At 49.7% G+C, this 27793-nt stretch overlaps 1 protein-coding gene across 2 annotated transcripts in view; it reads left to right on the top strand.

The window, feature by feature from the left end:
- The window catches only part of LOC116941643 (serine/threonine-protein kinase 3-like), a 146975-nt gene that overhangs the window by 39994 nt on the left and 79188 nt on the right, over positions 1-27793 (top strand). The window lies entirely within an intron of this gene.

The raw sequence follows: 27793 nt of genomic DNA, 5'->3' as shown, positions 1-27793 counted from the left end.
CTCCTGCCAGATCTCATCGACCAACGCCGAGCGCGGGGTGCTGTCTAACGTCAGCCTAACGTCAGCCTAACGTCTGCCTAACGTCTGCCTGAAGGTGCTGCAGCGTTGTTTATGAATATGTATTTACGTTACCATCCCCTTCTTTTTTGTCCACGTATATTTCAAACACAGTGAGCTCTCGATTATCCTACTGGAAAAAAATCTGTGAAGTAGCGCTTTATAGCTCATCGGATTCCTCCAGTTATAAATAAAGATTATTATCCATGGGCTGGTCGTGCAGACAGCCGGATGAACCGCGCCTATCCATGCCTCTTACTCTACGCACTTAGTCACACGGTGTAAGTGCGATGCGCTCACTCGATAGCCAACTCGCCCTTCCTTGCAAGCTCTCCACCCTCGGTTACACCCTAACCGCAGAGCAGACGTGTCGAGCACGTGGCTGACTAATCATTAGCTGCTCTTCCCTCGTCAAGGGGTCAGCGACCCCGAGGCCCACGTGACTGCTTCAAGAAGCGATACGGGCAGAGGTGTCACATTCTGTTTTACTATGCCCATAACACGTGTGCGTTGATAGCCACATGTACCTACGTTTTTGCATTATGATTTTTATTTTAATCGGGCCACCTCCTCTCTCGCTGTCTACCGTTGCGGCGAACAAGCGAGAGTTGACCGAATTTTTTTTTTATTATATTCGTTCATCATTCAGCTAAATTGATGGAAAATAAAAAAAAAAGCGCGTCCCGGTTGTGTGGAGCGGAGCATTCACGACGTTTAAATCAAGGTCAGTGGAACCTCGGTGGACATGCGACCGAGAACCGCTGAGCCACTTCGGCACACTGACCGGGTACAAGCAACAACAACAATAACAACAATAACAATAACAACCTCGATTTGAAGCTTTCCATACTCTTTGGGTCTTTCGGTAAAGTCACGTAGGTCGAAAAATAATCGATCACGACGTTTCGATAGCAACACAAGCCATCGTCATCTGGTGAAACAATACAGCAGGCGGACTGCTGAGGCAAGAGGAATTGTAGCGAGAGAGTTACTGCCAGCAGAGGTGAAATACGTTTGTTGTGGGTGCAACAACAAAAACAAAATCAACCTTGGAAGCAGCTAAGACTCAGGGGATCACAGAGCGAGGGCTGAGGTGCGGCACTTGGGGCAGGAGTCTCGCTATTTGCAATATTCAATTCAAATATATTTTAAAAAAATATCACGGGAAAAATTGTTACTTACCAGCGGCGAGAGGGCACCGCAGTGGCGAAATGTTAACTGCCTCGCCTGGTATGCAGGAGGTCGTGGGTGCGATCCTAATCCTGACGCTTTCTGTATATTTGGAGTCTGCACCTCACTCTGCCCGTGGTTGCGTGGATGTTTTTTTTTCTCTCCGAATCCTCCGGGTTTTCCCTTCACATTTAGAAACGTGCGTTTAGCGTATTTGGCTGCTATACATTTCCACATGATAATAAGCCACATGGTTGAGCTATCATTTATTGCCAGGTTGTTTCTGAAAAGAGCTATATAGCTCAGTGGGCCTTACCTGGTAAAAGAAAAAAATAGTTTTTACTTGGTAACAAAACTCACATTCGTCATTAATATTGCTTCAAAGTAAAAAAACATACAATAGCCAACGTTTTGGGTAACGGCATTTATTTTGTTTTTGTGCGGTTTCCTATGGAATGACTGTGCGAGACATTGTGTTGTTATTATTGTGTTATCATGATACAAACATCCGTATTTATTTTAGTGCGTAATATTAATTTCATCAATGATATTCATAAGATCGCTGTTAGGTAAGACAAAGATAAAGATCTCCCTATAGCCTTAACAGAACGTTGGGGCAAGTGTTGTTATCGAGGACCTATGTAGGCCTGCACAGCACATGAGGGGGTGAGTGACCAACACCACGCTCGGCCACCTTTGTATTCCCAGTGGCGATGATTTTACACACCGCACCAGATGCTCATTTGATGCTGAGTCGACCTAGGGGAGGCCCAGGACCGACGGTTGTGTAAACACTCTGAGACAACGTATTACCATTGCATCTACACAGGCTTCCCACTAAGACAAAAAGACAAAGATCCCCTGTATAGCCTTAACAGAATGTTGGAGCAAGTGCTGTTAATCACGCACCTATGAAGGTCGGGACGGTACACAAGGAGGTGGATTGCCGGCACCCACCTCCTCGTGTACACAACAACAACCGCCATTCGCCACTAAGTGGCGGTGACGTCACCACGACGCTTGTGCCAAGCTACGTTGAGGTCACGTGAAGTGTCGAACGCCCGCTGGTAGGTCACGGGGCAGTCCCAGGTGCCACGGGTCGACTGACTGAGATGACTGGCTGATGCACCACCTGTGCCAACTTGCTGTGCTTTAGCCACCCGACGATCTGCTCGTTGTTGTGAGAATCGCTTCTCCGTCCTCTGTTGTTGTTGGATGGTGACTGCCTCCAACTACCCAGTAGCGTCCTTCACGTGCCTCCTCCACAGAGGCCGATCTTGACACCACTGGTACCAGTCATCAGCAGGTCCACTCAGCTCCACATCCTCCTGTACAACATCACTCCATCTCTTCTCTAGCCCGTGCCATGCCCGTTTAACCCCCTCGATCCTGCCGAACAAAAGCTGTTTCGGCATGCGGTTGCTGGGCATGCGGGCTACATGACCCTGCCAAAGCAGCCTTGCCTGCCAGAGGAGCTCACCGATGGGACTTGTCCAGATCTTTCAAGGATTTGTGAGCTCCTCACACAATCCAGCCTGAATGTTTGTGACCGGCGAAGATGTTCAAGGTATGGGAAAACTCCACTCTCTCCACAACTGCCCCATCACCAATTGGGAGTTGTTGGGGTGCAGTATCCGATGGTACAAAATACCCAGGGAAGGTGCTTAGGTTTGGTGAGGCTAATGGTAAGGCCCCACCGCTTGGTGGCACGCTCCAGGTTCAGCAGCAGCCCCTACAACTCCTCTTGAGTGAGCAGCAATCACCAGATCATCGGCATACACAACATGGTTGAGCAATAGGGAGCCATCCCTTGACCGCACCCGGGCATCGATGAGCCTCCCATTGTATCTGTACCAGATGGAAATTCCTCCAGTACAGATATTGAAGGCTTCACGAACTACGTGGTCGAAATAGATGTTAAATAATGTGGGAACCAGAGGACATCCCTGTCGCATCCTGAAGTTGATCATGGAATGGCACCAATTCCCGATCACGTAGTTTTACCTGGGCCCGCTCACCATCATGAAGGTCCTTAATGATCGTGAGCAGAGGGTCAGGGACTCTGAAAGCACGAATAAAAACCCAGAGCCCAGGCCTACTGAAGGTACCATAGGCCTTGACCAGGTCAATAAAGCAGAGATGTAGGTCTTGTTGGAATTCCCTACATCTCTGATGTAGCAGATGGACAGAAAATATGGCATCTGTGCAGGACCGCCCTTTCCTGAAACTGCATTGGGGCTCGGCAAGCCTCTCCTCAGTGTGCCTGGCAAGGCGGTGTTGAATAATCCTTGCCAGGACCTTTCCCGGCACACTGAGGAGTGAGATGCCCCTGTCGTTGTTACAGTCTGTGTGTCCCCTCTTCTTAAAGAGGGGGACCACCAGGGCATCCTTCTGTAGTGTACGAATTCACAGACACTAGTAAGAGGTACTCTCTCTCTCTCTTTTATGCCGGCCTTCACAGCCTTAGGAGATAACTACATACCGGGTCGGGACGGCCAACATGCTGCCAGACCCAAAGCTTGAAGAGGGTGAAGATCACGACGACGACGACGACACGACGAGTTTCATTCCAGATCGCGGCAGCCCCGACTGTGAGTCAGAGCTCGCCTGATATATATATTGCCCAGCATGGCCAGGCTCCGCCCTCGGCCCCACACCCTTTTGGATCCCCCAGAGGGCTCCGTGCCTTGACCACAGGTCCAACTGTTAGAACGGGCTGCTACCCCTAATTCCATTGTCTATCAATCTCCCAGCAGCACACGCTACAGTGACTCATTCAATGTCACTACGCTTCCAATCCTGCAGAACCCGTCCAGTGGTCCAGACTGTTGTTATGATGTCATGTAGGGCAGTCTGTGCACAAACGCCACCCTCCCTCGGCATTTCGCTTGGGAGATCATCTCTGCCCAGTGCCTTTCCTGGTCTCAGACTCCGGATCGCCTTCAGTACTTCCTCAACAGATAGCACCTCAGTCAGCCACTCACAGGGGGTGACTTCTTCCAATATTTTAGGCACCGCAGCCTCAGCAGGGTCATCTCCACTTTGTCCTACGATGTTTTCCAGTCTGAAGGATTTCCCCTCCCCCAGGACCTCACGGAAATGCTCAGCAAATCTGCAAACCTGTTCCTGGGGGTCAGAGATTGCATCACCGTTTTTTCCCCTAATGATGGTAATAGGTGTGGTGCTGCAGGTTACTTTTTTATGGAGTTAAAGAGCGATTTGTGATCACAGGTCATTGAGGCAGACTCCATCTCCTCAACAACCCGCTACCACCACCCATCCTTGCAGCGCCGTACGGCTCTCCAAACCTCCAAGCGAAAGCTGCAGTAAGCCTTCTCATTCTCTGACGTGGGATGCTGTAGACGGTCAGAGTGGGCCTGTCGCTTTTTCTCAGTCAGCCTAAACACCTCCTCTGTCAACCAGGGTCTCTGGGGAGGTCTGGACCGTGTACCCAAAGCAGCCATTGCAGCTGCATGAGCTACAGTCCTAAATCTCGCCTATTTCCCTTCGACATCAGGAAGAGTTGGGGATGATGCCACCCCAGCGGCAAGCGATGATGAAATTCTCGCTTGCAACTTTCATCAGCTAGCTGAGACTATGCCACTATAAGTTTTAATAGAGTCCTGGATGTACACCAACCACCGGATGTGGAAGAATGGCAGGCGCATCTTACAGATGACAAGTCGATGGTCAGTGAGCAGATCAGCTCCACAGTAGGTCCTGATGTCAAGGACATGGGCCCGCATCTGCTGTTCTGTTACTATGTAGTCCAGCAGATGTTCTTGATTGGATCAACTTGCATCCATTATGTGTTGTGGATGCGCTGATGCTGGAACAGCGTGTTGGTAATTAAAAATCTAGCCGCCTCCTGCTGTTGTTATTGAGCTGATCAGGCCCATGCCTTCCAATCACTTCAGACCAGGTGCCAGCATCATGACCAACTCGGGAATTGAAGTCACCCAACAAGATGACTCTATCCCGAGGGGCCACTTTAGCTAGCACCTGTGACAGGTCATAGAAGGCATCTGACTCATCGGCCTTGCCTGCATCCCTTCGGTGGGGGCATAAGTAACCACGACCACCACTCTTCGCCTCTAGTTGATGGGAAGGCGAGCCCAAAGTAGCCTGGGGCTTACATCTTCCCATACCTCTCCACCATGCTCCCACACCCCCTTCATTCTTTTGTTCAGAAGAAGAGCCACTCACCTGTTGTTTGGCAGTCTCCTGCCCCGAATAGAAGACTGTCCACCCCTCATGGTGGCAGGAGCCAGAGCCGGTCCACCGGATCTCCTGAATACCACAGCGATCCAGGCGGTACCGGTCCAGCTCCCAACAGGAGAGTTGCAACCTCTCCTCTACAGTGAGCATTCAAACATTTTACGTTGCCATCCGTAGTGGTTTTTTGTTGTTTCTGGAGGAGCCCCGAGCGTAATGATTCAGTCTCCTGGCTCCACAAAATTGAGTTTGGCCAGTCCTCCCGGGGCCTCCGGCACAAGCTTAGTTACATTTTTAAATCGTGGTTTTGTGGAGGGGTTACCAGCCCTCGCACCCATCCAGAGCCCCCATTTGGCCGCTGTGGTGGTTACAAATGCCATGAGGGGAATGGCCAATTTAAATTGGCCCTCCCCCCATGGCACTGCCCACCACAGCGTTGCCGTCCGGCACCAACGAGGAGGTAGGCGGTTGTTTTTGCCGGACACACACACAGACAAAAGACAAAGACACACACACGTACAGAGAGATACACACACAGACATATCTACAATAAATACTACACGGGGAAAATTGTTGGGATATATTGTTTTGCGTACGTATCTCGGCTTATTAAACCACGAAGCGTACAAATTAAAACACGACACTAATAATTAAAAGCCCGAGATTGCCCGAAGCGGTGCACCATTTATTCTTAATCACTATTTGTTGAAACTAAACATTGGCGGTTGCGTGTGAGCGACCCGAGTTAAATTCCCGCTCACGGCCAACGCCAGTGACGATTATCTGAACCGGTCCTGGACCTCCCCTAGGTCGACTCAGCCCTTTAACGAGCACCTGGTACGATGTGTAAACATCGTCACTGGAGAGACAAAGGCGGCCGGGCGTGGTTGCTAGCTACCCACGCCCTCGTGTGCCGTGCCGGCCTTCATAGGTGCTCGCTAACAGCACTTTGCCCAGCAGTCTGTTACAGGCCACACTGGGGGTTCGTTGTTTTTGCGTGTGTGCGCGAGTGCTGGCAAGCGGTTGCTTTGCTGTTTGTTTGTTTGAGTGGCCGTGCATCTGCACGGTGAGCTCATGCCATGGGCTCGACGCTTTGGTAATTGCGGTATCAGGCTCGGCTCGCTGTGGGTCTTCCGCATACTGAGGGTGCCAACACCACAAAAACTGCCACAGATCCAACAGCATCCCCCACCCCCGCGATGTTAAATCCCTCGCCTGGTATGCAGGGATTCGTGGGTTTGATCGCAACCCTGACGCTTGCTGTGGATTTGGGGTTTGCGTGTTCTCGCCGTGATCGCGTCGTATTTTTCCCGGGGCCTCCGTTTTTCCCCTCCGCATTTAGAGTCAACGTGCGTTTGAGAGTATTTGGCTGCTTTAAGTTTCCACACGATAAGCGACTTCGTTGATCTATCATTTGATAAAAGAGCTGTATAGCTCAGTGGGCCTTACCTCGTAAAATAAAATAAAAATGTTCGTAGTTTTTTATTGTTATGACCATAGAAAGAATATGTTCTAAATGCGCCTGCTCAAAGTGAATCTGCAGAACATATCTGATATAAATAGATACAAAGATCTTCCCATAACATTTAATGGACCGTGAGGTCAAGTGCTGTTAGCGAGCAGGAATTAAGGCCGGCACGGTGCACGAATGGGTGGTGGGTGGCCAGGGCCAGGCCCGGCTACCTTTGTCTCCCCAGTGCTCATGTTTACACAACGCACTGGGTACTCAAGAGTCGACCTCGAGGAGACACAGGACCGGTTCAAACATTCGTCACCGATGTGTTGGCTGTGAGCGGGAATCAAACTCGTGTCACTGGGTGCATAGCGCAGCACGCTAACCACTACACTACCACTCCCCGACACGTGTGTATAAACGTAAACGCAGGCACCGCACATCGGTGGAATGGTTATCACGTTGGACTTGCAATCCTCAGAGTCTGCCGGTTCTGTCTCCCTAGGCAGTAATTATAATATTCAAATAAGCTCAAAATGCCCCCCCCCCCCCCCAATATATTGCTATAAAATAGATTTCTGTTTATATGATTGTGGTTATGGTTGTACTTTATTAATCCCTAATCTCTGCCATTACATACAATTAAACAAGAAAAGGTAAAAAAAGAAAAAAACAGAGCAATGTAATACAATACACTATTAGACATTGTAAAAAATAAATAAAGAGTCCATCCAATGTGTTAGTGAATTTTTTTAGATTTTAGACAGGAAATTCGTTTTCAAATTTAGATATATTTTTTTTTCTGGGAGGGGGGACCCCCAGACCCCCTGGAAGTTTTGGTCCCCCCCAATGTTCACTCCATGGCTACGGCCTTGCTATCTCCATGTCCCGGGCAAGTTTGTTGAATCTCCCACGCATCTACCCACCCAGCGGAATAAATGGGTACCAGTGCGGTCAAGTAGATCGGCAGGTGACGTGTGGTGGGTTAAAGTGTGGGTAGGTGCGCGTCTTCCCAGATGTGTGGCCAGCATGGAAGAGTAGGCCAATATATCCCCGAGAGGGGTTCTCTGCTCGTGGGAGACCCTTCCGCGAGCAGTGGTGTGAGCAAGGAATTGCAGGGCTGCACCTTTATCATATACGCACACACAGGGCACACACGTACATTGGTACACGCATGAGTAAAGTAATCTGCCGTCTTGCGTCAAATAATTATTCGGCAGATGCTCGGCCACGCATGTGGTTGACAAAGCCGTGCCAAAAGGTGGGAAAAAAATAAATAAATCAGAGGCATGTGCTGTGCAGTTAGAGACTGTGCGGTGAGTGGGGGTTCTTTTATATATAAAAAAAACAATTCACAACGGTTTAGTTCAAATGACTACAGTCGTGGAGAACACGCTTTCAGATTATAAACATATTTTGTCATACGTTCAGCATCTCGAGAATTTCAACGCGCGGCACACACAACAACAACTACAAAATTATCCAACACCTCCCCCTGCCCCCCCACCGTTGGCGAACGATACTTTTCCAAAACATGGATGGGATAGCGGTAGCGTTTTGTCTTGTGGTAGTTGCTTGCGGGCGAGTCGGGCGGGCGAGCAAACGGGCAGGCGAGTGGGCGAGCGGGCGACCAGGCGGGCGAGCGGGTAGTCGGGCGGGCGAGTGGGTGGGAGAGCGAGAGCCCTCGGGAGAGTGTGGCCTGGTCTCCCAAGCTCTCTTTGCGAGGTCTGCTGACGACGCGAGATGCGCGATCATCGCATCGTCCGTTTTGCAAAATGCTTTCGTGTCGCGGTGATTGACAACGCTGCTCATTCATGTGTTCGGAAACGTATTATTTTCTGATAGGATTGAATCGACGTAACTTAAAGTCACGAATTTAATCACGAAGTTGAAACGTTAATTACATTCGTGATTTTAGAGTTCATTAATTGAGTGCTTTGACATAGATTTTCGGGATACGTTTGCGGTAACATTCCATCATTTTCAAAATGCACGTAATTCCTAATGTTCATTCATATAAGCGTTATCGATTGCAAAGTTGCGAGGATTATGATACTTAAAGAAGGCTAATATCATGTAAACCTCAGTCGAACAACCTTTGACATCTTCATTCTAGCTTGAAGTACAGCAAAGCGCAAAAAACCCCGGATAAGATAAAAAGGTGAAAAACAACTGCATCTTCTTTGGTTCTTTCGGTAAAGTCACGTAGAATGAGAATAAAATAATAAATTAATAAAATAAGACGATCAAATTCTCACGACGTTTCGGCCACAACACAAGTAGCCTTCTTCAGGTGAAAGAACAGAACTGGCGTCCCGACAGAACAGAACTGTCGTCCCTGTCGTCCCGACAGTTCTGTTCTTTCACCTGAAGAAGGATACTTGTGTTGTGGCCGAAACGTCGTGAGAATTTTATTGTCTTATTTTATTTTATTATTTTATTCTCATTCTACGTGACTTTACTGAAAGAACCAAAGAAGATGAATCCTTGCAGTCACGAAAGCTTTAAATCGAAACAACTGCATCCTTAAAGGGCAACTGATATCGCGATAATCGCCAAATGTAATTTCGTATCGTGAAAAACGATATCGCAGACGATCTTATTTTTACTTCTGCGGTCGATGCACGTGCACTTCCAGGTTAATAACTGCGGGTATCACCGCGGCTGTGGCAGTTAAAACATTGTTTAATGAAGAAAACCCACTTAAGATGAGAACCCTGAAGCACTTACAAAAAATAACTCCGCAGTAATTCCATCCGAATAGTCCTCCCCCCCGATGCGAAGTTGAGGAACTGTATTTACAATGCCATTAGCGGTTCACTTAAAGCGGACGATGGGGTTGGAGGGAGAGCGGGGGGGGGTGAGGTTTGGGGAAGTAAAAACGAACGGCCCCTCCACGTTCGTTTCAACTGCGCGCGCGCGGTTTATTTGGAGAGTGGCGGCCTGTGAATCGTGAACTTGAACACGTTGAATGGAACAGCTTGCACCGAGTGCTTTTTTTCTGGGTCGTTTTATGCAAGCAATAACTTTGGACGCCTTCAAAGACAGCGGCGCTGTCGCACCAAAACAAAGCGAGAATGAGATGATCTCGCTGATTGCAAGATATGTGCCTCGCTGTCGAGGGCGACAGAGGGGTTGCTGTGTACGCGTGCGTCTGAACGTGTGCACGTGGGGAGCGGTGGTGCAGCGGTTAGCGCGCTGCACTTCGAACCCGGCAACCCGATTTATCTGAACCGGTCCTGGCCCTCCCCTAGGTCGAGACAGCCTCAAATAAGTGCCTGGTTTGGTCTGTAAACGTCGCCACTCGGGAGACAAAGGCGGTCGGGCGTCGTGCAGGCCACCCGCCCCTTCGTGTGCTGTGCCGGCCTTCGTAGGTTATCGCGAACAGCACTTGCCCCGAAGTCTGTCAAGGCTATAACGGGGGACCTTTTAGTCTTGTGCATGTGCTCCAATGGGCGAGTGGTTAGCGCACTGCAACACGAACCCGGCAACCCGAGTTCCGTTCCCACTCACAATCTGTGAAGAACATCTGAACCGATCCTGGGCATCCCCTAGCTCGACTCATCCTTAAAACGAGTACCCGGTTCGGTGTGGTGTACACTTCAGCACTCAGCGGGTAGAGGCCATTGCTGCTGGGCACCCACGCCCCTAATGTGTTGTGCCAGCTTTCATAGATGCACTTGCCCCAGCAATCTGATAAAGGCGATGTGGGGCTCTCTGACTTTGTGCGTGCTCTACAAACTCAGCCACTTGAGTGATATTCCCAAAATCTAAAATTCCATTTGGTCATTTTTTTTACTGGAGAATAGTTACATTGAGGTTTCACTGTATCTAAAATACTCTATGAATTGCATTATTTAATGAAAACTATGATTATTAATGAGGCGTACTGGAGAAAATGGAAATAATTTATATTGAGCAAATAGTAACACCCCAGAGGAGTGTTGAGTGGCTAAGATCCTGGGTTTGAATCTGGGTTTCTGCCATCAATGATTAAACGGGAAGTGAGATGAAGGACTCTGCCTGAATACCAATGACTTGCAAAAAATAACCTTCACAAAATGTGTTTTTTTCTCTCTCATCAAAAACAACGTTTCGGTTAACGCGTGACAAATACGCTACGTGCATGTGTATACAACGTGTGCCCTTCGTGCGGATTATTAACTCGCCTGCTGACGTGACCTCAGCAGTCGTTACGTGACCGGCACCACAATCTTGTCCGTCCTATGCCAGCCGTGCTTAAGGCCCCCTGCTGTGCCAACCCAGAGGTCGGCGAGGGCACCTCTGGCTGCCACGGCGCCCCCAGTGTCAACAAGGCTGAGGTCAAGGTTATACGCTTTGTGCTCACCTCTCCTGTACTTTTATCGTGTTTTTATCATTGTTTTTCGTTGTAGCTTACTGACCCGCCCCTGATTGACGTCTATGAAAAAGAGCTTCACAGCCCATTGGATTCATCCAGCCGAATAAAAGATACCGCTTCTGATTCTGACAGAAACTCCCATGGCTCACAGCGGTGGGACGATCCCGTCAACCGCTGCTCAGCATAGGAGCTCGTCCAGTCTAAGAGTTGCTCAGCGCTGGCAGAAATCTCGGGACCCAGATGATGTATGCTTGTACGCTGAACTTCTTTCGCGCCGTACTTAGCCAACCGAGCTAATCACTGCGCCACCGCTCCCCACTCCTGGTGCCATTGTCGAGGATCGTCCCCTCGCCACGGATGGAAGGTGGACCGAGGAGGCCGATTGAACTGGATGAAGTGGGGATCAAATGGTTGAGCGGCTTGGATGATGAGACCTTTGATAGCAAACGCAAGGAGTTATGAGAATTCATCTAATTTGGGCCGTTCTCTGATACAAGGTGGTGCAATGCCTTCATCTCAAGTATGTCTGTATGTACGGTATGTTGAACTTCTTTAGCACTGTAAGTAGCCAACAACAAACTAAACACAAAAAAGCAGTTCTCAAAGAAATTAGTTTTCAATCTAGATTGCATGAAATGATGCCAATTGTACAATTGTATAGACAATTGTCAGAGGATAAAAAAAAATGAAAAGAGGATTTTTATTTTTTTAAAGAAATAATTCTAACTCTCAAACTCAACGGAAGAAGTTCCTTTTCCTCTAACTGCAGCAAAGGCAATCTCGGTTTGATATCGGTGAGGGAGGAGAAAGTGAATGTGGGTCGGGCGGTGGGGTTGGTGCTGGATGTAACTCTATCCAGATGATTCCATTACGATGATTGTTTGGTCTGGCTGTGCCGAGTCCGTTCAAGTACGATGTGCTGCTTGGGCCAAAAACAATGTCTGAGCGGCTCTTCTCGCGGAGGGGGAGGAGGGAGGACTCGTTGTGGTGAACAGCGAGACAAAGATGAAGATCCCCCGTATAGCCTTGATAGACTGCTGGGGCAAGTGCTGTTCGCGAGCACCTATGAAGGCTGGCAAGGCACGCGAGGGGGTGGGTGGCCAACACCACGCCAGGACGCCTTTGTCTCCTTAGTGGCGATGTTTACACACCGCACCAGGTAATCATCTGAATCTGACTCGACTTATGGGAAGTCCAGGACCGGTTCAGATAACACTCTGTAATAGGATTTTTGTTCCTGGCTAGTAAGTGTTATTTTCTAATTGATTATGCCTCAAAAGTATAGAAAATGGCTATTGTTCCCCACAAACTTTGCCTTTTGTGACCAGGACTTCACGTGAAAGAATGACACAAATACAAACACCACGTTTTCTCATTGAAAATAGATACATTTCAAAATATCACTGTCCTGGTCACAAAATAAAAGTTTGTTTGTGACACAGTGTAATCGTCACCGGTGTTGCCCGTGGAACGGGAATCGAACTCGGGTGGCCGGGTTCGCAGCGCTGACCGCTACGCCGCCCCCCGCCCCCCCGAATCCCCGACCGTCCCCCACCACTGGCCCCACGCACATCTCCAACGGTGGCCTCCTCCTTCTCCTCCTCCTTCTCCTTCTCGTCGTCGTCGTTTATTTTCATTTTTCTTTGCGCTTCCCAAGCCTCGTCTCGTTCGTGCCAGTGGCCCCTTCCCATCAACGGCGCTTCACGGCGCCTGCAACAAATCCGCCAAACTGTGAGGAGGAGGAGGAGGGGGGGGGGAGTGTTTTGTTCTTGTTGTTTAAATGCTCCACCCCCCCCCCCCCCCCCCCGCTCTGCTAACTTCCTCGGAGGTCAGGGGTTGTCGAGTTGCGGGATTAGATGGAGTCGGCATGGACACCTCCACCCGCTTCTCTCCGCCACCCCCACCCCCCTCCGAACTCGCTCCGCACGAGGCGTTTCTTCCCTCCGGGATGGCGCGCATCCCCGATCGCCGCTTGCCGCCGCGGGTTGCGATGCACTCTCTCGCCCAACCTCCGACCCGGCACGGTCGGGCATGCGTACGGTGCGGATGAATTTCGACACGCGCGTGGAGAGAGACACACACAGACACAGGCGGACAGACACACAGGCACCATCCCGTTCGTGAGAGTTTGGCACGTGGGAGAAAACCCACGGACGGAAATGAGAGGATAAACAAAGACAAAGATCCCACATTATAGCCTTGAAATTACTGTTGGGGCAAGTGTTGTTGGCGAGCACCTATGAAGGCCGAAACGGCACAGGAGGTGGTGGGTGGCCAACACCACGCCCGGCCGACTTTGTCTCACCAGTGGCGATGTTTACACATCGCACCAGCTATTCATTTGAGGCCGAGTCGACCTATGGGAGGCCCCGGACCGGTGAAAATAATCGTCACCGGCGTTGCCCATGAGCGGGAATCGAACTAGGGTCGCCGGGTTGTTTTAGTGCAACGCGCTAACCGCTACACTACCGCTCCCCGCAATCGAGAGGATAGCACACACACACATACAATGTTCTTCACGGATGGACTCGAAAACCCGCTCGCCATACCGCCATCTCCTGGCCACCTTGCAGCCCATCTGGGTTGGGAGTTTTGCGGATGTGTGCGGTCATCAAAACCCCCGCACTCTGGGTCACCCGACATGCACCTTAAGTGCAAAGGTCACGGCAAACCGCTGCTCGAATGCTGCGAGGATGTGTAACGTCTCTACGGCGCAGGCAAGATGCCCGCTTGTGTACCGCGACCCTGCCATTTGCCCCGTAAATTTGTTGCTTGAGCACGAAAACAGAATTATGGCGCGCGCCAGTAACGTAAGTCAGGATCGTACATTGCTCGCGGCCCCATGTTTATTGAAATTTACGTAAAGTTCAGCTTTTCTTAAACGCCGGAAAAGTTATACTTGTTTAAATATTGTGCTTTGACTCGAGATCAACAGTGAAAATCATATTTCCCTCTTTTAAAAAATGCAGATTGATGTGTTTAAAAAAATGCTCTATCCTGTATTAAATGCCGTAATAAAACACAAAATACCAAACAACTTTTCATTATAAATCTGCAGTAAGAAAATAACTTTGCTGAACCCGCATTAGCTGTGCTTTCTTTGGCACGTTCACTCTTATACTCTGAACGCTGGCACGAAAAAATAACGCGAATGTTTACAGTACAATGTGTGCGTGTGTGCGTCCGTGTCTGTGTGTGGGGAGCGGTAGTGTAGCGGTTAGCGCACTGCGCTAAGAATCCGGCGACCTGAGTTCAATTGCCACTCACGGCCAACATCGGTGATTAAAAACTAAGGTCCACTGAGCTATGTAGCTCTCTTTCAGAAGTGACCTGGCCACAAATTATAACTCAACACGTGGAAATGTATGGCAGTCAAAGACTCTAAACGCAAGTTGATTTTAAATGTGGAGGGAAAAGCGGGAGGAGTCGGAGAACAATCCACACGCCCACGGGGAGAGACACATGCAAACTCCACATATTACAGGCGTCAGTGTCGGGATCGAACCCACGACCTCATGTATACCAGGCCAGGTAGTTAACATTCCGCCACCGTGACAAATATATTAAACGGTCCTGGGCATCCCCTAGGTCGACTCAGCCTTAAATTAGTACTCGGTACAATGGCGTAACAATTGCCACTCGGGAGAGAAAGGCGTGGTCCTGGCACCCCACCTCCTCGTGTGGAATTCCAGCCTTCATAGGGTGCGCGTTAACAGCACTTGCCCCAATAGGCTGATAAGGCTATACGGAGGATCTTTGTCTTTGTGTTTGTAAGTTTTTTTTGTTCCTCAGCGAAGCTGTTAGGCCTTTGCAGTGTATTCTACTTTCAAACAATTCTGTTAAGGTATTTGGACCTCATGCTGGCATGTTGTGAGATTCAGAATTTTACGGTAAAGAATTCAACTCGTACTTTGTTATTTTTTTTCCACCCTCAATGTTCGAGAGCTGCAATCCAGGTAAAAAAAAAGCGCCCGATGTTTTTTTTCCAGCTGTCATGCAAAGACAGCGAACCGTGGCATCGTTCAAAGTCGCTTTTTTGCCAAAAAAACTGGATTTCATGTTTTTGCTTTATTACATCTGTACATCATGTGCGATTTTGAAAAAAAGAATACATTTCTCATGTTTGACAGTGCTTAAAATACTTATTTTTTTCACTGTCTTCATCATCAGCCATGATCAACCCACTGCTGGTATATACCCCTAAAGCCGTCCCTACCATCTTATACGATCCCGCGATGTAATAATCCACCCGGCACCTCTGTGCACGAGTCGATTTCATCGCTCCATCGTAGGGGTCCTCTCGACGCATCCCATTCCTTGCCTGCCAATCCAGAATCGTATTTACGTTGAACTTCTTTCGCACCATACGTAGCCAACCGCGCTCATTGGAGGTGCGGGGGGAACGACAACAAACCAACCCACAAAAAGCAGTTCTCGAGAAATTCGTTTTCAATCTAGATGATTTAAAAGTTCATAGCTTCCAGTGGCTTCCAAATATCGGAAGGAAGAGCGTTCCAGGCGGCCGCAGAAGCGCACCCTGAAAGCGCCACGCGATGGGGTGACCGCCGTTTTTGTTCGATGGACAGCAGCCAAAAGCCACCGCTGCTGCGAGGATGACCACCGGGATCCGTGCGATGATTCACGCTCCTTGACGAGGTCAGCAAGGAATTATTCTTGACCATCGTCCATCATCCCTCCTAGCAACGGGTCCTTGACCAAGCCTTCTTACTTCTCTTAACAGTTCAAAATGACGTCAATAAGTTGTGTACTCTATTTAAATCTTCGCGGTTCATTTATTTATTACCGATTACGTTTCACCAGTGGGCCCAAGCTACGTTGAGGCTCGTGGCAGTGACGCCGCAAGGGCCTTGAGCCAGTCGGGGTGTAGCCACAGGTAGCATAGACGAGTACAATGCAACACAATGAGTCGGCGAGTCCAGCAAAATTGGCACGACACTCGGCGTGCGATTTTTGAATAAGTTGGCGGAGATTCAACGAATTGTCCCGTTTCAATTGAAGTCCACAATTGTTTTTCGTCTCGTTTGTGCCCCACTCGTTGGCATTGTTTCTTCATTTGTTCCGAAAATCTCGCAAGGCATAGACAAAGCAACTTCCCGCTGGACTTTGTGCAACGAGAATGGCGCAAAAAACAAAACATTTACTTTGTCTATTTCTGTCTTATTTGCATAGTTGTTGTCTTCTCCGTCGTCCTAAATCTAACAGCAGTATGTAAGTGTATATGTTTGCATCTAATTGAGTCCCGCGTGCACAAGCCGATGCCTTATTGTGAATGCGGCAGTTGATTTTTAGCGATGAATCCATGCATTGTTACGTGCCCACACGTTTTCTGCCAGTCGTTGCATGAGAAAACCGAAAGACGGCCACCGCATTGCGCGCTCTTTCAGATGCGCTTCTGTGGCCGTCTGGAACGCACTTCCTCTGGGATATTAGGAAGCCACTGGAGCTGTGCACTTTTAAATAATCTCGAATTGCGTTTTGTGTTTTAGTTTGTTGTCCTTCCCCCGCACCTCCGATTAGCACGGTGGGCTACGTACGGTGGGAAGGAAGTTCAACACACATATACATACACAATTGCTGTGTGGTCACTCATGTTTAGCAGAACGGATGAACCACACCAGCCCCAAGTGGTGGCATGAGGCACAGCAAGCCAAGCAAAAGCTTAGGGCCCTAAGCAGCTCAAGGGATTCCGGAATTCATTAAAAAAAACGCGCATAAAATATCAGCTCAAATTCAAACGCCCAATACGCACAACGAGATAATCATAGCAGAACATGTCAATTGCTATTATGTCTGCATCTCGCTTCTCTCATTTAATTGAATATCTTAAGTTTGTCTACGGTTTTCTCATCGCACGTAATCTAAATCTGTGTCTCACGAGGAGTTTATAACTATAAAGAAAAACAAACATTGCTTCGGATCCACCCCTGCCCCCTCCCCCCAAAGAGTTAGCGCCACCACTGCCAACCTCTCAGCACCCTCAGCACCCCCAACGCATACACCCCCCCCCTTCGCCCCCGCCTCTATAAAGTGACTCTCATCAACCGACCCGATCGCACACCGCAACGCAGGCGCGATACGCGGAGGGGTTGGGCGTCTGTTAATTGGGAACGGACACAACTCCCTCGCCCTATCAATCCTCACCCTGCGGGCGGCGAAGGGTGGTGGGTGGGGGGGAGGGTCTCTCAAGGACGACGACTCGAACATCTCTCGGAGCAATAAAAAAAAAGTTCGCTTTGATGGTGTTCGCCGGCGAGGACAGGAGTCTCCGATTGTCCACAACCGCGCCTCTCGCTCTTCGTCATCTCTCCGCGAGGCTGTTAAGTCCGTGCCAGGGTACAAGGGGTTAGCGCGCCCCGGCTGTCCGGCGAAGCGTTACCAAAGCAAAAGCACAACAAAGAGCCGGCGGAGAGACACACACGGCTCGCCCCGGGCACACACTGGAGTCTCACTGGCAATCGCGAGGGACACCTGCCTGCCCTCGCAGGGGGCTGTACAGGTGCTCACGCAGCGATAACACAGCGGTTTCTGTCCCCCACCCCCCATCCAACCCCACCGCGGACTTCCCAACCTCCTTTGTGGCTGTTCGCGAAAGCATTCGCGCGATTAGCAATTGCGGGTCAAGTGACAATATATATGACAATACCTCAAACGCTCGGGATTGGGCCACGATTGACGCACTTGGCCAACGAAGGCCGCCGCAAGTCGCCGCCATCTCTCGAGAGTCCTGCCAAGTAGAAATAATGAGACCTTTGAACCAGCGCCCGTGCCGATCCCATCCGCTCCGTCTCCTCTCAGGCGCGTCACGTTCCCTTGACTGCCGCTCCGCTGTCATTCTCGAGCGCCGTCCGTAACGATGCCTCGTGGTGGTCCGTCCTGTCCCGGTGCCCGCTTGCTTTTTTGTTAGGTCGCAAATGATGCCTGGGACCCTGTGCGTTCTCCAGTCCACGTGCTTTTCCCCGTGTATTTGTCGCGAAATTCGTGAAAGTGACAGATTTATCAATCAAGCTCAGAAAGATTTTGGCTTAAAACTTTGGTGACTGCATGAATTCATATTCTATGGTTCTTTCGGTAAAGTCACGGAGATAGAAAAAAAGAATAACAATAAAAGAATACAAATCTAAATGAAAATAAAGTGAATATTATTTTAATTCACTTTATTTTTGTCATTGTATTGTTATTATAATTTTTCTATCTACGTGACTTTACCGAAAGAACCATAGAATATAAACATAGAAAGCTACTGGAATGGAAGAGTTGGAGGATGATAATAGCAAACGTGGGCTGAAAGGAGTAAAAAAATATGAATTAATATAAAGGTGTTGTAAGTAAATGATTGGGTCGTACGGAACTCAACGGTCATCATTGTTGCAGCGAACCAAAATCCAACGATTGTTAAATGTGTCACGGCTGTTACGTTACCTCTACTGAGGCACAGCTGGTAGCCAGTCTGCGGCCACATGCTTTTGTAAAAGTATTCAGCATTTCCTTACTCAAATAAAACCCGCTCTTTTGACCGCTGTATATATATAAAAAGCACCAATTCGTTCCCAAAAATCAGAAGGCCCATAAAACAAACCGGTGAATGTTTCCCCCCCCCCCTTTTAATGGGTTTTTTTTATTTGAAAATTCAAAGAAGAATTTTGATTTGGCTACAAAGAATTTTTATTTTATTGAAATTGTGGAAATACTGAAATCACACCGGCACGCAATGAATCCGCGGGCCGCTGGTCACGTAGGTCGTTACACTGCATTGACCGGACGTTGAAATGGGATTGTGTAATTCAGCAGATGTTGTGTTTAATTATTTTGTAAGTACCACCTGGCACTCGGTATAAAGTGAAATTCCTCTTTTACTGCTTGCAGAGGGAGGGTGCGAGGGAGCGGAGGCGGGTGGCGTGTGGCGGGGGTGTTTGGAAGGAGCCTCAATGTTTCCCAAATCCCACTGGCGGAGAGCGGAGAACAAAAAGCGTATAAATAACGGCGAGCAGCACGGCGAGAGGAAGGCGATACGCTGTTTGTTTCTCGCCACTCAGGGATGTATAACGACGCAGCTTAAACGCACGCGGTTACTTTCCGCATCATTTAGTTTTTTTTTATGTTTCCGCCGCACTCGTCTCCGTCGTCTTCGATCGCCTTCCCCGTGTTGCCACTTGCCGTAGTAGTCGTGATGCTAACGCCAAGGGCCCCCCCAGGCAGCTCTGTCATTCGGCGCGCACCACGAGACCAGCGGCGGCTCCGCGCCCGCTCGCGCGGTGACGCCGTTCGATCGGCGTAATTTTTCCGGTTTTTTTTTTTCGTTTTGTTTTAATTCACGAAGAAGAAAAAGAAGAAGACGAAAAAAAACCCCCAAAGGGTGAGCGCGCGGGTGCAACCGGTGTGCGCTGGGGGCCTCGTTATGCACCCCCCACTCCCTTCCCCCCCCCCCCCCCCCGAAACCAGAGTGTTCTCAGTGGCACGTCCAGAATGGGCTCCCAGTCGTAAATAAACGTGGGGCAACAGCGTGCACACGCGCTGGAACGCGCCGCAGCTGCCGCGTGCGGGAGCCCCGCGACGGGCCCATACAGGTGTGAGTTGCCCCCCAACACAACCCATCCACCCCCACCACCACCACCCCCACAGCTTCCCGTTTATGTAATTTATTAATTTCCTCGCTCACTCGCCTCGGCGCTCCCCCCCCCCCCCCTCCTGCTACAGACCTACAAGCTCCGTTATGCGGCGCGAGCGTTAGAATTCCCATGTGAGTCACAGCACCATCGCTCGACGTGCACATCGTCGTCGCCCCGTCACTCTGGTGTCCATCGTGTCTCGTGGAATCGATGGACTGGAGTAGACTTTTATATATATATGCATGTTGAACTTCTTTCGCGCCGTACACAGCCAACCGTGCTAATCCGAGGGGTGGACTGCAGTGTTTTTGTACGATAGACTGGAGTAGACTTTTGTACGCATGTGCGTTGAGCTTCTTTCGCACCGTGCGTAGCCAACCATGCTAATCGAAGGTTGCGGACTGGAAGGGTTCCGCATCTCCGATTCGCACTTCGTGGCACGGACCGGAGAAGGTGTGACCAGGCCCAATGTTAGGTGGTTTGCAAAGCGTGGATTGCTGACCCGGACACACCCAGCTGATGAAGGCCTGATAACGGTGTTAATAACCTGAAGGTGTGCAGTTGAACGATAGAAAGCTAAAATGAAGTGACGTGTGCAAAAGGGAAATGGAACTATACAAGTTCTCAAATTAACAACAAACATGGAATTCTTCTGAAAATCTCAGTATATTAAAAAAAACACGATTTTTAAGATTCGTGCCCCAATGGCATCAACACTTCGTGAACTGCTTGAGTCACACCAGCAGTGCGTTTCAAAGTCTTGAGATTTGTCCTCGAAGACATCCACTCTCTTAGCGTCTTGAAGTGCCCAGGCAGTCGTACAGACAAAAGTCTTCGGTACAGCAAAACACTTGTGAACCTCAAAGTCTCAGAGCAACTCCGACAATAGCCCCGAAATGACAAACTCCTCGGAGAAAAACCCAACGTAAGACCGTCAAAGGAACAAGACATCATCGTCATCTGTCAAACTTATAATGTATTTTCTTTAACCGATTAAAAAATATATTTTTTTGTTACCAACTGAGGTCCACCGAGCTACGTAGCTCTTTTTCAGAAGCGATCTGGCCACAAATGATAGCTCAACGAAGTGGCTTATCGCGTGGAAATTTATAGCAGCCGAATGCTCTAAACGCACGTCAGTTCTAAATGCGGAGGGGCAAAACCGGAGGACCCGGAGAAAAATCCACGCGACCACATGGGGATAGAGAGAGAGAGAGAGACACGCAAACTCCAAATACACAGTGGATGTCAGGGTCGGGATCGAACCGGACGACCTGCTCTGCATGCCACGCGAGGTGCTGAACACCTCCCAGGCTGAGGAACCCTCGAGAACAAAGGGGGGGGGGGGGCGAGCCCCGGCAGCCCGTGACCTGACTCGTTGGTCCCGGGGGGGGTCCAGGCGGGGACGTCGCCGTCCCGAGGCCAGAGAGAGGCTGCGTGTGGCTACGTGAGGTTTTTCTTCTCTTCTCTCCATTGCTTTAACGCCTCTCGCTCAGCAGGGCATCGCTCACACGCAGCAGCAGTACCAGTATTAGCAGCAGCAGGTTAGCAGCAGCAGGTTAGCAGCAGCAGCAGGTCAGCAGCAGCAGGTTAGCAGCAGCAGGTTAGCAGCAACAGGTTAGCAGCAGCAGGTTAGCAGCAGGTTAGCAGTAGCATGTTAGCAGCAGCAGGTTAGCAGCAGCAGGTTAGCAACAGCAGGTTAGCAGCAGCAGGTTAGCAGTAGCAGCAGGTTAGCAGCAGCAGGTTAGCAGCAGCAGGTTAGCAGCAGCATGTTAGCAGCAGCAGGTTAGCAGCAGGTTAGCAGCAGCAGCAGGTTAGCAGCAGCAGGTTAGCAGTAGCAGCAGGTCAGCAGCAGCAGGTTAGCAGTAGCAGCAGGTCAGCAGCAGCAGGTTAGCAGCAGCAGGTTAGCAGTAGCAGCAGGTTAGCAGCAGCAGGTTAGCAGCAGCAGGTTAGCAGCAGCAGGTTAGCAGCAGCAGCAGGTTAGCAGCAGTAGCAGGTTAGCAGCAGCAGCAGCAGGTTAGCAGCAGCAGGTTAGCAGCAGCAGGTCAGCAGCAGCAGGTTAGCAGCAGTAGCAGATTAGCAGCAGCAGCAGGTTAGCAGCAGCAGGTTAGCAGCAGCAGGTTAGCAGCAGCAGCAGGTTAACAGCAGCCGCAGGTTAGCAGCAGCAGCAGGTTAACAGCAGCAGCAGGTTAGCAGCAGCAGCAGCAGCAGGTTAGCAGCAGCAGCAGGTTAGCAGCAGCAGGTCAGCAGCAGCAGGTTAGCAGCAGCAGGTTAGCAGCAGCAGCAGGTTAACAGCAGCAGCAGGTTAGCAGCAGCAGCAGGTTAACAGCAGCAGCAGGTTAGCAGCAGCAGCAGCAGCAGGTTAGCAGCAGCAGCAGGTTAGCAGCAGCAGGTTAGCAGCAGCAGGTTAGCAGCAGCAGCAGGTTAACAGCAGCAGCAGGTTAGCAGCAGCAGCAGCAGGTTAACAGCAGCAGCAGCAGGTTAACAGCAGCAGCAGGTTAGCAGCAGCAGCAGCAGCAGGTTAGCAGCAGCAGCAGCAGGTGAGCAGCAGGTTAGCAGCAGCATGTTAGCAGCAGCAGCAGCAGGTTAGCAGCAACAGCAGGTTAGCAGCAGGTTAGTAGTAGCAGCAGGTCAGCAGCAGCAGGTTAGCAGCAGCAGGTTAGCAGCAGCAGCAGGTTAGCAGCAGCAGCAGGTTAGCAGCAGCAGCAGGTTAGCAGCAGCAGGTTAGCAGCAGCAGCAGGTTAGCAGCAGCAGCAGGTTAGCAGCAGCAGCAGGTTAGCAGCAGCAGCAGCAGGTTAGCAGCAGCAGCAGCAGGATAGCAGCAGCAGCAGGTTAGCAGCAGCAGCAGCAGGTTAACAGCAGCAGCAGCAGGTTAGCAGCAGCAGCAGCAGGTTAACAGCAGCAGCAGCAGCAGCAGGTTAACAGCAGCAGCAGCAGGTTAACAGCAGCAGCAGGTTAACAGCAGCAGCAGCAGGTTAGCAGCAGCAGGTTAACAGCAGCAGGTTAACAGCAGCAGGTTAACAGCAGCAGGGCCTTCTTACTAACAACCACACCGGCTGCGGTAGCCGGTGTTGGGTAAGCAAGGAGGGGGAGAGCGGGCGAGTGGTGTGGGGAGAGGGGGGTCATGGAGAGGCCATATTTTAAAGAAGCAATGTTTTCGGATCGTGGAGACTGTGTAAGATTTATTAGCTTCATAAAAATATATATATGCACAGCCCCCACTGGCAATAATCGTAAGAAAATATTAAAACAACTAATTTAGAAAAGCCCCCAAAATCACTAACACATCTGACCGTCGTCAACATTCAGAGCGTTAACAGCGCCGATGGCAAATGTCATTGACCGGCTCTTCGGCCCACGCCAGTTTGTGTTTTTTTTGTCTTCCTCCGCGATGTTCAAATTCAGATATTCCCCAAAAAATAAATAAATATCGACATCATTACCTGCTCAATTTATCCAACCCCCTCCCCCGAGCCGCATTTGCCATCGGAGTGTTGAGTACCGACAGAAGCATCGCAAGCACCACGCCGCTGATTGTCGGACGGCTTGACGGCCGTCTATCGGTGTTCCGAGACTGAACCTCTGGACCGAATTGACGTACACGCGAATAGGTGAAGGCGCTGCCCCCCCTCCCCACTCGCCCCCCCCCCCCCGTGATTTCGAGCTCGTGCCGTTTTGCTGTCGGAAGCGGCCTCTGCGCTCGAGGAAGCTCTCGAGAGCCCTTCGCACGGAGGCATTCCGTCACGGTGGCTGGACATCATCTTTGGTGGCCACACCTTTACCCCGCCACACACAAGCTGCCAGTCAGATGGAGTGTGACCATTTATACTGCTGGCTGGGAAGAGATTGGGTGGGGATAATTTAAGAAACTTGCATCGTTGTTTCTACTGCCGCTCCGGGACATCAAAACACAAAACATCGACCCGGCGAACCGGTGGATTGCGAGCGCTGCGCGCTGTTGCGGCACAGCAGCTAAACTTTGCGTGCAATCGGGGATGTTTAACCGAGACCGGAGAAATCCGATGAGCTGCGAAGCCGCGTCTGTTTTTGTTTTGTTTGCACAGAGAACCCACGAGCAGTTTGAGAAGAAACTCGTCCCGAATGTGTTGTGCAGGCGGCATGCGGGAGCATGAGATAGGACAGACAGCCCTGGGGGGGGGGGGGGGGGTCTGCAAAAAAAAACCAAGATAACGAACAGAGCCATTTAACTTTTGTTGTTGTCTAATTTGCTAAAAGAAGCTCAGTGTCTCAACAGCCCCAATTCACGCGAACGAGCGTAATACACGCAGAACTTTTACATTTTGATTTAAAGCTTTCGGGACTGCAGTGATTCACATTCTTGGTTCTTTCGGTGAAGTCACGTTGAAGGGAACACAATAAAATAATAAAAATATATATTGTGTTCCCTTCAACGTGACTTTACCGAAAGAACCAAGAATATACACGCAGGACTTCTTTCGCGCCGTACGTAGCCAACCGTGATCATCGGAGGTGCCAAATACGAGACGATTAAAAGGTGGTCCTCAAAACAAAAATAATCAACGTCACGAAAGCGACGGAGCCTCGTGTTGCCGACGCCTGCGATGGACCCGTCAGCTGCACGACGCATCCAGAAGAGTCTCATTCGAACTCGTCCCCCTGCAGCTCTGCGTCAAACTACTGCTGCTGCTGCTGCTGCTGGATGAGGGCCACCCACGGCCATGCGGGTTTGTGCGGGTTGCGCAGGCGGGGAGCGCGGGTGTGGGTGCATCGAAGTACAGTACAACAATGAGTTTTGCTGCGCTATTGCTGCCCAAAATGTAGACACACATCAGCCTATAGCACCTGATATGCATGGGCAGTCGCCCATCCAAGCGCTAAGGAGGCTCAACCACAGTTTCGCGTCCGTGATCTGGCGAATCGGAGAATGGCATTTTAAAATAAATGCGACGTTAAGGTTACAAGTAAAACACCGGGTTTCCGTTTGCCGTTACAAGCTTGTGCATGCATATTGATTGATACCTGCGAAGGAGAGAATTGAACTATTTTGTCTTTTGTCAACGTGACACAACTTTTTACTGATTGGCCGTGTCGGGTGGTGGAGGCTTACGACGCATTTAATAATAACGCGATCTAACCCAAAAAAACCTTTATTATGAATAATATTGGTCGCGAAAGCATGTACCTCCGAAGCTGAGTATGCACGTGTACGTGTACACGCATGCACATGTACGAGTCGTAAACATGAGTCATAGTCGGACATAATTCAAGTAAATTATCAGAACTTGAGGGCCTTGTTTTGTTCAATTCGTTTTCGTAAGAATTTTTATAAGGCCTCGACGGAATAATTTTGCGAGTTCATGCTCGCATTTTGGTGTGCGATGTTCAGCTGGGATTCATATATTTTTTTGGCCACATAACGCCGGTTGAAGAGAGATTTTTTTTTTCGTAAAAATGGTTAGAAAAGAGAAGGGGAGGAGGAGGAGGAGGAGGGAGAGGAGGAGGGGGGAATCATGGGGAGTGCATTTCCCCAGCGCTTCCTGCCGTTGTGAGGTTTATGACCTCGGTTAAATGGATCCGTTTGAATTTTTTTCATAAGAGAACCGGTCAGGACCAAGGCACTCCCCACGCTGCTTCCCGTTTGTTTAATTGTGGGGAGATGGTAGTGTGTGTGGGGGGGGGGGGGGGGGTGTATATATATATATATTTCCCCAGCCAGATGTACACGGCCTTCATGATAGATGGTGGCCGGAGTGAACGTAATTGCCACGGAGCACATTGTGCAGAGCGCATTCTCGGCTGCCAACATCGCGACGCGCTGGCTTCCACGCCTCATTGAATTCCCCACACCTCTCATTTCGCACGGTTGGCTGCGTACGGTGCAAGAGAAGTTCAACGCACGTGCGCACGTACAATTCGACGGCAAAATCCGACGCGAACAAAAAAAACAACACTGGTTTTGTTTTTTTTTGCGTTGAAATTCATCTTCGTATCCCCAAAGTTACGTGCCGATCGTGCCATCGGCATCCTGTGACAGAGACGCAGAAATGCTCTGTACAGAACTCTCGCTGCTCGTGGTGCAGCAACCTGTGTCAGAGAAAGACCCTGGGAGATGGTGCTTCTACAGAGCTCTTCATCAACAGGCAGGGATACGCCTCACGACGCCTCGCAAAGATTGTCCGTCTCGTGTCAGTTAAAGCAAAGTTAGTTACGTCTCCGGGTGGCAAAGTAAGCGCCAAAGAGGAATGCAACTAGTTGGTATATATATATTTTGTAAAGGAAAGCTTTTTAGTCGGGACTAAAGGATGTCAACATTATCCAAGAGATTGATCTCCAGCGGTAAGGAGTTTCAAAACCACGGCGGCCAGAGCAGTCAACCCGATCACCCCAGCTTCGTGCATTTATCGGTGACCAGGTTGCGACCATCAACTTGATACACTCGATTCAACTAAACTATTTTTTTTATTTGACCAGGTAAGGCCCAGTGAGCTATACTGTTTTCAGAAGCCACCTTGGCCACAAATGATCGCGCAACGAAGTGGCTTATCACGTGGCAATTTATGGCAGTCAAATACACTAAACGCACGTTGATTCTAAATATGGAGGGAAAATCGGAGGACCCGGATACAATTCTATGCGACCACGGGGAGTAAGACACGCAAACTCCAAATATACAGCAGGCGTCAGAGTCGGGATTCAACCCACGACCTCATGTATACCAGGCGAGGCAGTTAACATCTCCTAGCCACCGTGATGATGTTGAGAGAGAGAGAGAGACATGCAAACTCCAAATATACAGGCGTCAGAGTCGGGATTTAACCCACGACCTCCTTTATACCAGGCGAGGCAGTTAACATTTCGCCACCGCGGCACCCGGGTTCATCACGGGTGGCTGAAACCCGGAATCCATCTCAGATTTTCATTGGTGCCGGTGCAGTGGTGCCACCCTCTGAGCCAGTCGGCCATCTCCATGGCAACAAGGAAGGCGTGTTCCCTACCAGGTGGTGTGATGTCATCGTCCTCGCCTGGTATGCAGGAGGTTGAGGGTTCGATCCCGACCCTGATGCCTGTATATTTGGAGTCTGCGTGTTCTTCCTGGAGTCGCGTGGATTTTTCTTCTCCGGGTCCTCCAGTATTCTCCTCCACATTTGGAAACATGAATTTAGATAATTTTGCTGCTATAAAATTTCACGTGATAAGCCACTTTGTTGCGTTATAATTTGTGCTTCTGAAAAATAAGTTATTAAGTCAGTGGGCTTTACCTGGCAAGATAGAAACAATTGGTAAATTTACATTGAATATTTTAAGTTATTTGTTTACCTTTCCTATACTTGGAACTCCTATTGTGTTTTTGTATTGATTGTAGTTGTCAAGTTCTGACCCGCCCCTACTGCACATCTGTGAAAAAGAGCTTTATAGCTCATCAGATTCCTCCGTTATAAATAAATATTCTAATTCTGAGGTGCGACGGCCTCGTTTGTAGTTATCACAGCTCCGCGCTGCGCTGTCAACGACAAAAATAAACCCCACTGACTTGATTGTGGATCGTAAAGGAAGTCTCAGCCCAAAAAGACAAATAGCCCCTTTATCTTTTAGATATGCACCTCGGCTCTGTGTCCCGGGCTGACCAATTTGAGATTGAAGATTGCTCAATGCTCTAACCTCTGAGTCGTGCCGCTCGGCTCGCACTGCTGAGATCCTGGGATTGAATCCAGGCAGCCGCCTATACATATGTCTGTATGTTGAACTTCTTTCCCACCGTACATAGCCGACCGTACTAATTAGTGGTGCGGGGGAAGGACAACAAACGAAACACAAAAAAGCAGTTCTATGGAAAGTATTAAATCTGGTTCTTAATTATAGACGATTGATGGTCATCGATGATTGTACCAATACACGTTTGCAAAAAATAAGGTTCCGAACTTTTTTTTG

The sequence above is a fragment of the Petromyzon marinus genome, chromosome 12 (assembly GCF_048934315.1).
Source record: "Petromyzon marinus isolate PM22_M1 ecotype Great Lakes invasive population chromosome 12, UKy_Petmar_22M1.pri1.0, whole genome shotgun sequence".
Classification (NCBI taxonomy): Eukaryota; Metazoa; Chordata; class Hyperoartia; order Petromyzontiformes; family Petromyzontidae; genus Petromyzon; species Petromyzon marinus.
The sequence above is the reverse complement of the archived record's forward strand: the minus strand, read 5'-3'. Positions and strand labels throughout refer to the sequence as shown.